Genomic DNA, 14621 nt, shown 5'->3' on the forward strand with positions numbered 1-14621 from the left:
ATTTGAGCAGGGAAACAGTTTAGCAGTAATCAAGGAGGGCAAGCCCCAACGGAGGATGCACATTCTCTGAAGAAACAGATGAACGCTTCCAGGAAAACAGCTCAGTTAGATAAAGACTCTTTTAAAGACAATAGATAAAGGAGGAGAGTGAAAAGAAAACCAGGCAATGCAAGGCACTTCATATTCAACTAGCAAAATCTATGTTGCAACCTCAGTGCAACAGTTCTGAACCTCTCCTCAAACACTGTACTGGTGACAGCAAGAATAAAGGAAACTTCAAACCACACCTGAACCACACCTTCACCCCAGACACAACAACAGAGTGTTCTGGAGTCAATGCACTGGCTGTTTCCAGTCTCTTAATATTGTTTTTAGGGTCATTGTTCACATCAGTGAAGCATACCGCTTGACTGTGTGACTCACATTGCTCTCTATCTCCCTCTTGCTCTGACACAGACACTCGGTTTTGCTGTTATTGTCTGGGTGTTTCACAGAATTTATTACCACTACACCACACTATACCTTTGCAGCAGCACAGAGCGGCTCACTTGTAAGTTTTTCCCTTCTGTAGATAAGCAGCTACATACATACATACACAACTGCTCCCTTACAAAGTAAGTGATATTGTTATATTTGCCTTCAAGCAATTTAAAATTATAAATTATAAATTATAAATTGCAGCTACGGTTGTGGAAACAAATTTGTATGCACTCATCATGGGTATGAATGTCATAGTAATTTTGCTTTTAATAATTTCTTTGAACTGTTCTTTTTCCAGGGTTGAATAAATGTACAGCATCTTTAATTACTTTAAAAAAATAAGAATTGGGTGCACAAGTTTTAATGTATTTTAATCCATATAGGGTCAACATTATACATATAGGCTGATATATATATATGCATACATCTCCACTAAAATTTAGTTAAATATCCTTTAGCAAGATGTGTTTGATAGTAAGCAACAAGCTTTTGGCTGGATATTTAACCACTCTTCTTAGCAAAATTGATAGAGTTCATTTAAATTGGCTTTTAAGCATTCGATTTCAATTTTTAAATTTGTATTTATTTAGCGTCAAAGCACAACAGCAGTCACCTCACGCAGCTTTATAATGTAAATCAGAAAATCAATCATAGGACTCCCGTGAGCAAGCACTTGGCAACAGTAGGAAGGAAAAACTCTCTTTCAACAGGAAGAAACCTCCATCAGAACCAGGATTGGGGTGGGCCGCCATCTGCTGCGGTGGTTGGGGGTGAAAGGAAGCAAAGAAAATGAAAAGTAAAATGAGACTTCGACAAAAGAAACACTGTGGAAGAGAGCCAGAGTTTATTAATAACTAACAATTATATGGAAAATGGTTTATAAACATAGAGAGTAAAAAGAGGTGAGTGAAAAAGAAATGCTTAGTACATCACAGGAAGTCCCCAGCAGTCTCTACAGCAACAAAACTAAGCAAAAAAAGTAGATCAGGTTTCTGTCTCCTGAACTAAACTCGTTTCCTTTTTATGTCTTTGCTGAAATATTTGGATTTTCCAATTGTTCTGAGTTGTGGTCCATAGAGCGAGTGCTGTCAAACAAATCGTTTTTATGCTGGGGAAGAAAAACTACCAGTTGTAGTCAATCATGATCAGCGAGAAGTTAATAGGCTAGTCAATAAAGATGTACAATCATTTTATTGTGGAAAAGGAACACTTCAAAGAAATCATTAAAAGCCCCAAATTATCATGACATTCATGCCCATGATGAGTGTAAGCAAACACAACTTTGAACATAAATTCGCTTTTTTTTAACCCTTTAAAAGCATATTTGATCGATAGAGTTTTTTAGACTGCTATATCATCAGTGTTCTCAAAACACAAACAAACAGTACATTTTTTAAAAATAAATTACAAAAAAAAGCCAGATATAGCAAATATGATACAAATTAAAACTAATAAATGAAAATTAAAATGTAATTTCATCAGAAGGTTCACAGTAATGGCTCTATTTTCAAAAGATTAGAATTTCCTGGCAATTATTTAATGGTTTAGACTTTAAAGGGTGAATAGGATAAAATCCCTCAGCTGCAATACTAAAATAGAAGCCTTAGTTTTTCTCATTAATTAAACCTGTGCTCCTCCTAATTTGCCAAGTTAAAATATCTGATGTGAAAAAGGTACATGTACTCAGGTTCAGTGTAAATAATGATATGAATAATGGCTTCATTCTTGTTTGTTATCCCTCTATGACCTTCTGCTCCATCTTCATTTTTCCCCTCATCAGTAAAAGGCAGAGGGCCACTCTGCCTGACCCTGATATCTTCCTGTGAAAAGGATTTTTTTCTCTCACTCTCTCAACTGTCACATAGTTGCCGCTCAAAAGGAATCGCTGAATTTCTCTCTACATAGTAAAGATTTTACCTTACACTATAAAGCGGCGTACAGCGAGTATTGTAGTGAATTAACAGAATAAAAATAGGATTCAATTGAACTTAACTTTAATTTAATTGCTGCAGCGAATGTTCAACATTGTCACACTGTCATGGACATTTGGGACAATGAGAGGCGTCTTTTATAACACCTTTGCCTTAGTGACGAGCCAAAATGTCTGCTTTGTAAAAGGAGAAGACATAATACTAGAATAAAGGCTCATTTGTTTTAAAACACAACACTGTTCATTATGAAAGTTGGGGGGAAAAGTGAAGCGACATATGTCACTACTGTGTGTGTGAAGTTTTTGAAGAGGTGAAGTAACTGAAACACCATAAATGGCTTTAAGGACAGACTCTGATCCTTGTCTTCACTGTTTCTTGTCCCTACTGTGAGTGCAGGCTTATTACCTCCTGTGCAGCTGCACAGCTATAACCACGTTAGATGCCGTAAGACTTGTATGAAACCCCTTTCTTTTGAGAATACTGCACGAGGTACATAGCTCCCAAAAGATGCATTCACATGTGCTGAATGGCATTTGAGTAAAGCAAGCCTTTCCTAAATCTGCCATGTCCCAGGAGTCTGTTTTTGGGCTTCACTTCATTAAATGTAATAAGTGTGTAAGATCCAATTCACCTGAGCAATGTGGTTATGTTTCGAAACCTACATAAAAAATTAAAATTTTAAAGGAAAGCAAAACAGTTTCATTCTAAAAAAAAGCAGCACTCAGGAGACCCTCCAACAGCAGATTGTAAATTAAATACATCTCCCCCGTGGTAGGTAAGCGTGTGTATGTTGGCTGGCAGGCTGGTTAAGACATTGGCCATTACTGGGGTTTCTGGTCACGCCATTCTGCCTGCCATTAAACCATCACTCAGGCCAACTGCGTACATTATTCATGCCCCGGGAGGTTTGTCAGAGGCGGTGACTGCAGGTGCTGTGACAGAGCTCTCAATCACAGGCACCCACGCCGTCTGCTCACCTGACCCCACCGTGACACAGCAACCCATGGTCCACCTCAGTTCAGCAGTGGAAGCAGGTCCACAGCTGAGAGTAGATGGAATCCACAGGGGCTCTAAGATACCCCCGACACCAACAACAGCCAACGCCACACATATCAGCTCATGCCTGTCAACTTCAGCACACTGCTGTATAAAAGATAGCCAGGGGAATTTTATTAACTTGTTTGTTCTATTTCACAGAGCCACATAACTCCTGCTGCCATCACACGCACCAACACAGAACTTCTTAAAATGGCGTGAGCCTGTGAGCCAGGATGCGTTTTTCCACTCTGCTGCTCAGATGCTTCCTGTCATCCTTCATGGGGACGAGTAAAAATTCTAGTGGCACATCTTTCCACTGGCAAAGTGAAAAGTGGCCTGCAAAGCTATTTACCTAATTTTACTGCATTTGATAGACACATGTGATCTTTCACTGCCGCCCCGGTGCCCCGCATCCACCGCTCAGTCAGACATTAGAGGGAGTCAAGCTGAGCCGTCATCCGCCAAATGTGGTGTTATTTATGACTCTGCCTTTTTGATAATGTGAGTAAGGTCTGCCACATCTGAGCCATTTGTCCACAGTGTGATGCCACTCAGATCCTTGACGCATTACCTTACAGGGTGGCAAATCCAAGGCTGCTCAGTGAAGTCTGAAAAAAACAACAACTATACCTTCTGTAATTATTCTTTTATGGCATCTTTAAGTGCACTTTCAGTAAGATGGCATTAAGGTACCCTTATGCTTTGTAAGTAGATAATCTGGATAGGGACACTTCCTTTGGCTTGGTACTCTCAGCTGAATTTTAGAGCTACCTTGTGTGTGACTGTAGGCGAAATGCAGTGGATAAAATTTGTGTACAAGTGAAATTCAAATGTGGAGTTAATGAATGGTGAGAGTGCTGGAACCGAACGAGAGTAAAAATATTCTGTCAGTTTGAGGAGAAAATCTCATGCAAATTAATTAGTGATGAAACATGTGTCTCTTTCTTCCACCTGATACTCAGCTTTAGCAGAAACTAGAGTCTTTCAGATTCCTGCAGGATATACACATACGTTCAGACATTGCTGATCATCTTTTCCCATTCTTGCCAGTCACTGTGTGGGAATTAGACAAGCACTTTAACATGTATATATATAATCAAATGAAGCCCTCAAATGATGTGAAAGCGCTATATTTATTTACTTATGAATATATTTAATTAAATATATTTTTAGTTGCATTTCATAACGCTCTTGCGAGAGATGAGATGTTTACTTTACAAACCAGATTAAGACTTTAACAACTGAAAACAAAAAAAAAAAACACAAAAAAAACAGACAAAATTTTTTTACTACAGAATACAAAACTGTCTTTTTTATGTAGAAAATGCTCCTTTTCCACTGGTGAAAATTAAATAGAACTGGTGCTAATATAATTTTCAGACCCCTCATAAGCCTCAAAGGCTAACGTCTATTAGAAACTTTTAAAATATTACAATATTTCTGATATGATCAATATAGTTATTGTTATGTACTAAGGAAACTTGAGACACTAACTGCCAAGTTCTTTTGAACTTCTAAAGAGGAACAATAGGAAGGTTCATAGTTGAAAACATCAAACAAAGCATACCGCCCGAGATCAAAGGATCTGCTGTAGATTAATAAAACTGCCCTGAACATCATTGGCACCCATCTATTGAGCATTAGTGATACTGGTGAGAGGGCATTGTGTAGAGCCAAGAGGATGCTGAAAGATAATGCTAAAACCCTGCTCCAGCCTGGCAAGCAATACACAAGTATCTGCTGTGTACTGCCACACTTCAACGCTTTCCTCAGGCTGAGCTGAACTGAGACACTGAACTCATCATCCTCACTCCACTACAAATATTTTAACTGTATTTAATATCATGATGTCCTTAAAAGCCTTGAACGTATCCTGTATATATGGTATGAAACTTGAATATGTGGAATATGATGATATAATAATGAATGGAACTTTGGTCCATCGTTGCCTCCTGTTCAACGAGGTGACAGCCTTATTCTCCTCAGCCTTTGGAGATGCTTCTTCATGTTCTGACACATGGTTGAACTGGAAAAGCTCTTATTAAGAGCTGGTCATATGCCGGACTATGTAATGGGTCACTCTGCAAAGTGTGAAAATGAGAGTGAAGTTATGAATTGCTACATTTCTTAATAGCATGCACTTCTATTCCTGGTGAGGTGGTGCGATGCCAGCATTACTATACAGGAATGAAAATGTATAGAAAATTAGACAGATGGCTTCATAACGATGTAAAGTGTAGCTACAGAAGCTTTTATGTGTTGTTTAACTGTAAACTGTAAACCAATCTAATGATATTAGGCATTTCAACCTATCCGTCGTCAGGCTGATGACGCTTAAAAAGCCAAAATTGTGATGTTTTTAATAGTAACAGTAACATATATTTTACAAATCATTTAAAAATATACATGTTCTCTCTTTAATGGACACAGATATGCAATCCTGTGGTGATTTGTGTGACCTCTGTATGTCTGCTACACCTAAATCTTTAATGTTTTCTCAGGTTTATAGAATACCCACATGCATCCGATGATTGTGAATATCATGTTGAGGTTTCTTTAACCTGAGTGCATGTTGGACTCATTTATTAATATTTATTAGTAAATGAAAAGAGAAAATACACATATATTCTATATGACTCTATATAGCAAAAATCATGGCGTCTTATAAATATGTCACTTCTCTATTACACTTTAGTTAAAAACAAATTATGTGTCCTCGTCGGCTCATACAAATGCCCTTCCACAGCAGAGGGGCTGTAAAGTAATGAATGTATCGACTTCTGCGGCGTGCTCTTAGTGTCCATCTCCACCACTATAAGCAGGGATTAACTTCCTCCTAATGAAGGGCAATTCAGTGCTGTATTAGGACCAATAGATGCCAACATGAAGACCTTACATCCCTCACCCTGACAATTACAGTGCTCCGGGATTAGCAGGAAAGTTGTGAATATGTCTGCAGAATCCTAAATGAAGGCTGTGCTGCACAGCACAGTTTGCACACAAACACGTGCAAGTATGAACCACCACCCGCAATCATATTACCTGACATCTACCAAAGTTGAAGCTACATTTTACAGGTGCACACAATCAACAAATGCAGACACAAAAGATCAATGACTTGTTCCTCTGAGCTACCGTTTCGTAGCTCTGCTAATGGCTTATAACACATCAGAGTGACAGCATCACAAACACACAACACTCAGCTACTTCTCAGTTACCTCCACTCTGTCTCACACAGCTCACACAGTAATGGTCGTGCCTGTATGAAAGCCAAGATTCAATATGTGTTGCTTCCCCATCTGCTACATGGATAAATTATGGGATACCATAATTAATTCCTGTCAGTGTGACGACAGCATTGATAGGTCTTACAAAAGCAAATTTACCACATCGGCAAGCATTAAACTAAGCCAAGGATTCTGTCTGTTAAGTAAAAGGTTGTTTTAAATGCTTTATAGGATTGTCATGTTTAGCTCTGTAGTTCCCAGCTGAGGGCTAAGTCCATTCAAAAAGTCAAAAGAGAAACCTAAGGGGCTTGAGAAGATTAATGAGGTTCACTAGCGTCAACTAATGTTCCAAAGGATATATTAAAATATAGCATATCTGCACTCCAGAATAACACCGAGATTTTTTTAAAGTCAAATCAAATGATTTTTGTTATTTAAGATTAAATTATACTTAAAACAATTTAAATGAATTTAAGAAAAACTAGAATATGTTAAGGGTACTTTGTCACAATGTCATAATGTCTTCAACAATGACCATATGAAATGGCCACAGCATCAGTTCAGAGTCAAGCGCAGCCCCAGTTGCAATAAACTCATCCACATGTAGGGTACAGTAGTTAAGTTGCTTTAATGTAACTTGATTTAATGAGCGTCCCATCTGTTGTACTTGATGCCTGATCTGTTCTGTAGAGGATACTCAACCTCTCCATGTATCATCATATGTGTTCTACATTTGCCAATGGAGAATATAAAATTTAGCAGATAAAATAACTTCTTCTTTTTCATCTTCCTTTGACTGTGGTCCTAACTGAATTAAAGATTAGGCACCTAGAGTTTCTCTAAGCATTAAAAATTCCAACATTTAAACAGGGCAACAGGAAGCATCATAATCTATGTTTAAATCTGTTTTTCAATCTGAACCCTTCCTTGTTGTTTACATCACCTCACACCTTGTTTAATCACATCTTTATAACAGCTGCTAAAAGGCATCGCCAGTTGAAAGTGAATAAAACCATTTGATGACTTTATACAGAAAGCCTCTTTGATGCAACAGCTAATAACCACAGGCATGAAAAGGCCTTTGTGACAACGACAAGAAAATACAGCTTTTTTTCTGAAAGGGTTCGACTTAATTAATTATTTTTGTGTGTAAATGTAAATCTTAAAAAGTAACTACTATAATAAGAGCATTTAAATGCAGTGAACAAAAACTAGTTTTCCCCATATAATATAGTGGGGGAAAATGCTTAACTACAAGTGCATTAAATCTCTTCAGCCAGAACTTTATTTTCCAACACACTGTCTCTTTCTACTAAAGCTATACATTTAGCTCAAGACCACACAAACATGCTAGCCAACTAGTGAGGCAGTTTGCTTTAAAGCAGCCCTGGCAGAAGACGGATGAAACAGCTCTACCTGCTTCGGCTGCTTTAAGATACCGATGTTATTACTTTCTGCAGTGCACTGTTCCCACACAATAATGGTGCTTATGCATAAATGATAATCACATTTCCTCACTATAGCCCTCAGTGACATCCATGTGACAGCCTCTGCGCTTATGTATAAATGATGTTCACATCTATGTAGGTGTTACTCACTAACCCATAACACGGCCCCTCATTCCTCACTTTTATATAAATCCTTTTCTTCAACTATGTGCAGCATTACATGTATAATGCCTGCTCAAACTGACGTTAATTTAACACTTGTGTGCAATTCTTTACTCAAGGCTCAAGTCATAATATTGTAGTTTAAGAGTTAATTGACACAGCAGTCTGTGATTCTTAGAGAAATCCATCACACAGGAGGCAGATGAATTTTTAATTTCCTCTAGCATGATAGAATTTTTTTTTAAAAGAGGGGTCGTAAACATTGAACCTGGAATGGCAAACAAACGGCCTTTTCCTTTACACAATGTCCCTAGCAGCGAGCTAGTCTGCATTCATAAAATCAGCATTTACAGTCATCTGTCTGCTGAGGTGAAAGTGTACACTAATGCTAATTGGCTTCAATATGGCATAAAACAAGGCTTTTATCTAACTCATGCACTCCTAATCATGCTGCCCTGTAATAACAATATCAGAAATCAAATTAATAGTGAGAACAGGTCTTGCTGTGGGCAGACAGGGTAAGTGGGGAGAAATGTCCTCGAACTGAGATGAAATGCAATTTGGACTGAAGACGAAGGCAAGGGGAAATATTCTGAGGGAATTGGAGCAAGCATATGTCTCCAACGAAGAAAACGTCAGGTCCTGTTAATCTTATCTGAATGGCTGCCTGCTGACGTGGATTTAATTTTACACAAGTGCATGTCTGCTAGCTTGTGTGAGTGCACACCAGGCAGACTGTACACACACACACACACACACACACACACACACACACACACACACTTTCAGATATAATTGCAGTTTAACTTAAAAGTGCTAAACTAAGCAATAAAAAAAGGGATAAGACAAAAATACGAGTAAAAGCACAACATTCAGAACATTCACTCACTGGCCATTTTATTAGGTACGGTGCTCATTAATCGAAATATTTAATTAGCAACTCATCTAACAGAAACCCAACATATGTAGACATGTAGACACAAAGGTCAAGATGACCTGCCCAATTTTAAACTGAGTATCAGAAAGGGGTAGAAAGGTGGCATGGTTGTTGATGCGACTGAGTTGAATTCTCTGTGTCACGATGTGGGATGGACTCAGGCGCAGACGAGGCAGCTAAAAGTTCCGTTTATTGCTATACAACACCAGCTGCGAATATATACAAGTGAGAGGGCAGGGGGAATCCAGGGCACAGGGGAATCCGGAAAAGGAGCTCTTCACACACGAGGGACTTCACAAAACACAGCACACCAGCAACCTTGCACACCCAGGGCTCCAAGGGAAATGGAGCCCACAATGAGCTCCGCCCCGGCAAGACACGGCAAGCGTGAGAGAGGTAGATGTAAACAAGAAACGTATGTAGCCAACCTGAGTCAGCCGGGCAGACACGGGGAACATGACACTGAGTTTTTCAGTCATCTGTCTGCAGTTTTTCCCCAAGAGGGTGACGGACCCCCTATTGATCCTCTATCTAATCAGGTGTGAAAACGGTTGTGGGTCACAATCAGCCAAGGTTTCGCATGAGCCCCTTGTGAAACCTAGCCCCACCCTATCATGTGATTGACTGAGGTCAAATGGCCCAGGATGCCCGGGACACCAACGACACCAACTGTCTGCCATCTTTAATCCAGTTTTGAGATCCCTTCCCAGATGCTTTAACGCCCACTCACATCCTGGGCCACACCTTGGCTCGTATGAGGTAGAGGATCAGTAGGGGGTCCATGACCCTCTTGGGGACACTCCCATAGGGCTTAAAATGTGGGATTCTCCACCAATTGCTCTTATAACTGAAAAAGCTTCTTGGATGAGAGGTGAAATGTCTTCAAGAAACCTAAAGAAGTCCAGACGCTTTTCTTTCCAAGCTCCTTAGACTACGATGACCTGGATGACTGAGAACCTTCACAGACAACGAAGGGTCTTCTAAATATTAAAGAGGCCCCAACCCAATAGTAGCAAGTTGTAGCTAACTGACTGGTGAGAGAATATTAACAAATTAGAATGTATGTTTGTATGTTAATCTGCTGACTTAGCCCCTTGTGGCAAAGGTCCATGTTTTAGGGGCTTTCAGTGTAGCCAGCAAATATCTGGATCAAGACTCCTTGTTCCAGCCACTGATTATTGTTTACTAATGCACAAAACAGCTAACAAGAAGATAAATCACTGACAGCTGACGATTTTGAGATTGTCAAATTTTTAAACCTACACTGTTTACCTCTACCCAACCAAAGCCTGCTCAAATATTAGTGGTCAATAGAACTTAGATTATAAGCAGAGTACAAACAGAAACCTGAAAGGTCTGGGTGCAGCTAATCTGGTCCCTTGTCTATAGATTTGGCATATTCATATGGTGCTATGTGTTTAATTTAATTGGTTTAATTAACAGTTTCCCTTTTAATTTTTTAAATGGTACATTTCTACTATTCTCTAAATGAAGTGGGTTATCTTTGTTGTACTTTCTGTTTTACTGTTTTGTTCTCTCTCTGTGTGATTTTTGCATTTTCAGTTTTTGCTGCGTGTTGATGTGTTTTGTTAAATGCATTTTCATTCTGATCATTTTTGCTGTGGTTTCTTACATCTTGTTATCCTGTTTTGTCAAACTTGTTGTGGTGTGCACTCTGGGCCACCATAAGGTGCGTGTGTGTAAAGCATCTTCTTCACAGACAATGACCCACACCTCACCACCCACCCACCCTTCCACCCAGTTTACACACAGCAATTCTTTGTTCCTGGAATGGGAATGCTGAGATGCAGTAAACATAAACAGCATACCCTTCCCTCCCACATATTCCCATACCAGCATTAAGATGAACAACCACCCATTTACCCATTTACAATTCAGTACAACTTACAAGCACATACACGCACCAGAAGAACAAGTAAAGACAATTCTGTCGGGAAGCTATATCTGTTTCTCCGCCACCCTCATACGCATCATTCTCAGAGGCGACAGGCAAAGAGAGTCAGGGAGAGATAGTACATGCTAAGTGAAATGGGAAATAAAGGAGGAGGAGTGGGAGATGTGACAGCAAAAGGGAGACTAGTGAGAAGAGGGAGAGGATGATAGCGGAGTGCCACATTCACTCATCCTCAAACCTGCTCCTCTGCTCAGGAGCCATGCCTCTGGAGGACACCACAGACGCCCAGCAGCCTCAGGCTCATCACAACATGCAGGACCTTAAGAAAGGGCTGAGAACAAGAAAATGAAAGAGGGCCGCAGAAGATTTGAATCAAAGTAAAGATAAGAAGATCAAACTGTGACAGGGGAGAAGAAGAGTGGAATTAAAGAGTGATGGAGAGTGGAAAGGTGGAAAAAAAGAAAAGGGAACGCGATGCTCCCAGAAGCCAGTGTGGTGGGTCTTTGAGACTGTGACACACTCTGGGACATTCATGGTGGCAAATAGGCTAAGCTGCCTTGAACATAGATTAGCAGGGAGCCACAGCAACAGTATGTGATGTTAACACTGAGCTCTGTAGTGCTGCTTCGGGTGCTTATCTGTGGTTACGCTGTTATTTTAAAACCCTTAAAGCACTAATGTGACCTCTTTAGCCCATTAAAGAGGAAGAATCCTATGCTTTTGGTTTATTATCTTGATATGAAAAAGAAAATTATACAACAATGGGTAATGTGGTAGTAGGTGGGAAAATATTGGAATTTCAGGTGTAAACCTCAGGAAAACATGTTGATGACTACTGTTCATGCTACTTTGTTGTTCATTAGCATCGGGATAGAGCAGTCTGGGTGCTCCCCCATTAGCTCATTTTTATGCACAATGTGACACAAGAGAGCAGAAACGTGGAGACAGGGTAATTTCAGCAGCTGACACGTTGGGACAGAAGCTTATATGTATAGCTGACATATTTTTATTTTACTTCTTTTTTTTAATCAAAGTAGCGGACCACACTTGCAGAATGCCAATCATGGACTCAGACTATAATGCAGCAGCCCGCAGATAAGAGAGGGGGGGAGAAAAAGCGAGCAAAATTTCCATCGCTGACAAAGTATAGCAGTAAACCCTTTCTCAAATGTCTTTTAGCAAGATAGCAGGCTGTAACTCTAAAACCACATCTCTTATGTGCAGCAGCCAAAGCAAGGCAACATTCCCTCATGGCACACCAGTTGGATGACTGAGTGAACTATTTCCCTGCCAAGGCAGGGCAGTGGGCTGGCGCTACATCCGCATAATCCTCATTGTGTATTTACAAACCACCTTCTGCCTTTTTTCTGTCTTTTATAACCTTGTCTAAGCTGGCCCCTGGTTCCCTGACGTCCTCCTGTGACTCTCTGATGTGACAACTGGGCTGAAACTCCGTAATTTGGAGTTAGAGATAAGGGCAGGGAAAGGATGTAACTCCTGGTTAGACAGTGATTGAACTGGCTCTGGAGGGTGACTGCACGGCAGAAACCTAAGACCCATTTATTTAAGTCTGGAACGATGGGCCTTCAATAACTGAGTGTAGGTGGACACGGTTATCAAATGCATATAGTAGAGCTTCGTGGAAAGCAAGAAGGAAAATAAAAGGATGCATAGATTACATGTTTCTAGTGTGAGTCCAATTTATGTGTAGTAAGTAGGCTAAACCTACAGGTACATAATTTCACTCAGGTAATTTAAAGGTTTTCTGGAGTTGAGGAGAAGGCAACAAAATTTTAAAAACTGTGATGAAAAAGGGGGAAATGGAAACAAAAAAGGAGATGAGAACAGATGCATTAAACTATTAACAAACTCCATGTCCATTCATCTTCTTTTTTTAACTACATTTAATTTGTGTATAATGGTTTAACGGCACCCACCTGGAGAATTAGCTCAGCCAGCTGTTCGTCTTCATGCACCCAACATTTGCATAACACCACACATTGGAAATGTGCATTCATTTGTCTTTTTTTTTTTCACTATTTACCTGAAGAATTCAGTAGAATATGTACAAATCTGAATTTAGAAAGTTAAAATAATGGGCAAAAATGGAAGTTTAGAGACGTATTATGCAGAACTAGTTCAACGTGTCAACTGAGACAGGGTAGCGAGGTCACCAGCAGACCTCAGAACTCAGTGGACACTAGCCGAAAATTACTAAAGTATAACTGTGACATAAATATGTATCCAAATTTTTTTTTTCTAACAGAGCAAGCTATAAACAGAGCACTAATATATTGTCCAAAGACAATGTGACGACTGTAGTAGTCTATGGCCACCACTGCATAATAAATGGCCTGCATTTGTATAGCGCTTTACTCAGTCCCTAAGGACCCCAAAGTGCTTTACACTACATTCAGTCATTCACCCATTCACATTCACACACTGGTGATGGCAGCTACATGGTAGCCACAGCTGCCCTGGGGCACACTGACAGTTGTCCGGCGAGGCTGCCTGACCACCACCAGTAGGCAAACACGGGGTTAGTATCTTGCCCAAGGATATTTGGCATGCAGCTAGGAGGCAGCCTGGGATCGAACCACCGACCTTCTGGTTAGTGGCTGACCTGCTCTGCCACCTGAGCTACAGCCACCCATATAATAACCTATAAAACATTCGTAAGTGTCAGTTTTCTATAATCACGGACAAATACTGCTGTCATCTATCAAATTAATGGTTGCACAAAGCTCTTGGTTTAGTAATCTAACTTTGGTGTGGCATGGCAGGCCATGAGCAATTTTACTAATTATTTAGTCACACGAGATTGAAATACGACAGAAACAGGGGATACGACACAAATGGTTGCCAACTAGTTGCATTCTTGTTATATTCCTGTAGAAAAGCAAGGTTGTTTAGTGCCTATGTCATTTTTCAGTTAAATCACTGCCCTGCAGCAACAACTTCAGTATCTATAGAAGAATTTCTGTTTTAAACCTATGAGGTACCGGCTGGACAGAAGGTTGTTAAATTGACAATGATTCAAACCTCTGGCCTACATGAAATCAACAATTCAGACAACCACTCTTGACAACTGGCAAAATAGTGCTACCTTTTGCAAAATACAGTGAAATATTCCAAGGCTTCTCCCTTCTTCTTTACAATTGTTACACTTTGGAAAGCTATTCAGTGTGCTGCATGGTTAATAACCCTGCTGTAGAGGGTTGCAAGCACCTAAAGCCTGTGCCAGCTGCCGTTGGGCAAGAGGCAATGTAACCCCTAGACAAAGTGCCAGTCCCTCCCAGAGCTACTGTAACACAAGGACACAGCCTAACCTGTAGGCTCACGCTCACATTTACGGCCAATTCAGAATTACCAGTTAACCTACCTACTATGCACCTCTGTACTGCAGGAAGAAGCCAGAGTACCCTGAAAAAACACAAGAAGAACATAGAAAGTCCACACAAAAAGGCCCAGTTAACCATCAGG

The 14621-nt window shown here is 40.0% G+C and overlaps 1 protein-coding gene across 2 annotated transcripts in view; it reads right to left on the minus strand.

Moving 5' to 3' along the window:
• Nucleotides 1–14621, minus strand: part of drp2 (dystrophin related protein 2) — a 119538-nt gene that overhangs the window by 104410 nt on the left and 507 nt on the right. The gene's annotated exons all lie outside the window — the stretch shown is intronic.

This window comes from Aulonocara stuartgranti (assembly GCF_965226115.1).
Source record: "Aulonocara stuartgranti genome assembly, chromosome: 2".
Taxonomy (NCBI): domain Eukaryota; kingdom Metazoa; phylum Chordata; class Actinopteri; order Cichliformes; family Cichlidae; genus Aulonocara; species Aulonocara stuartgranti.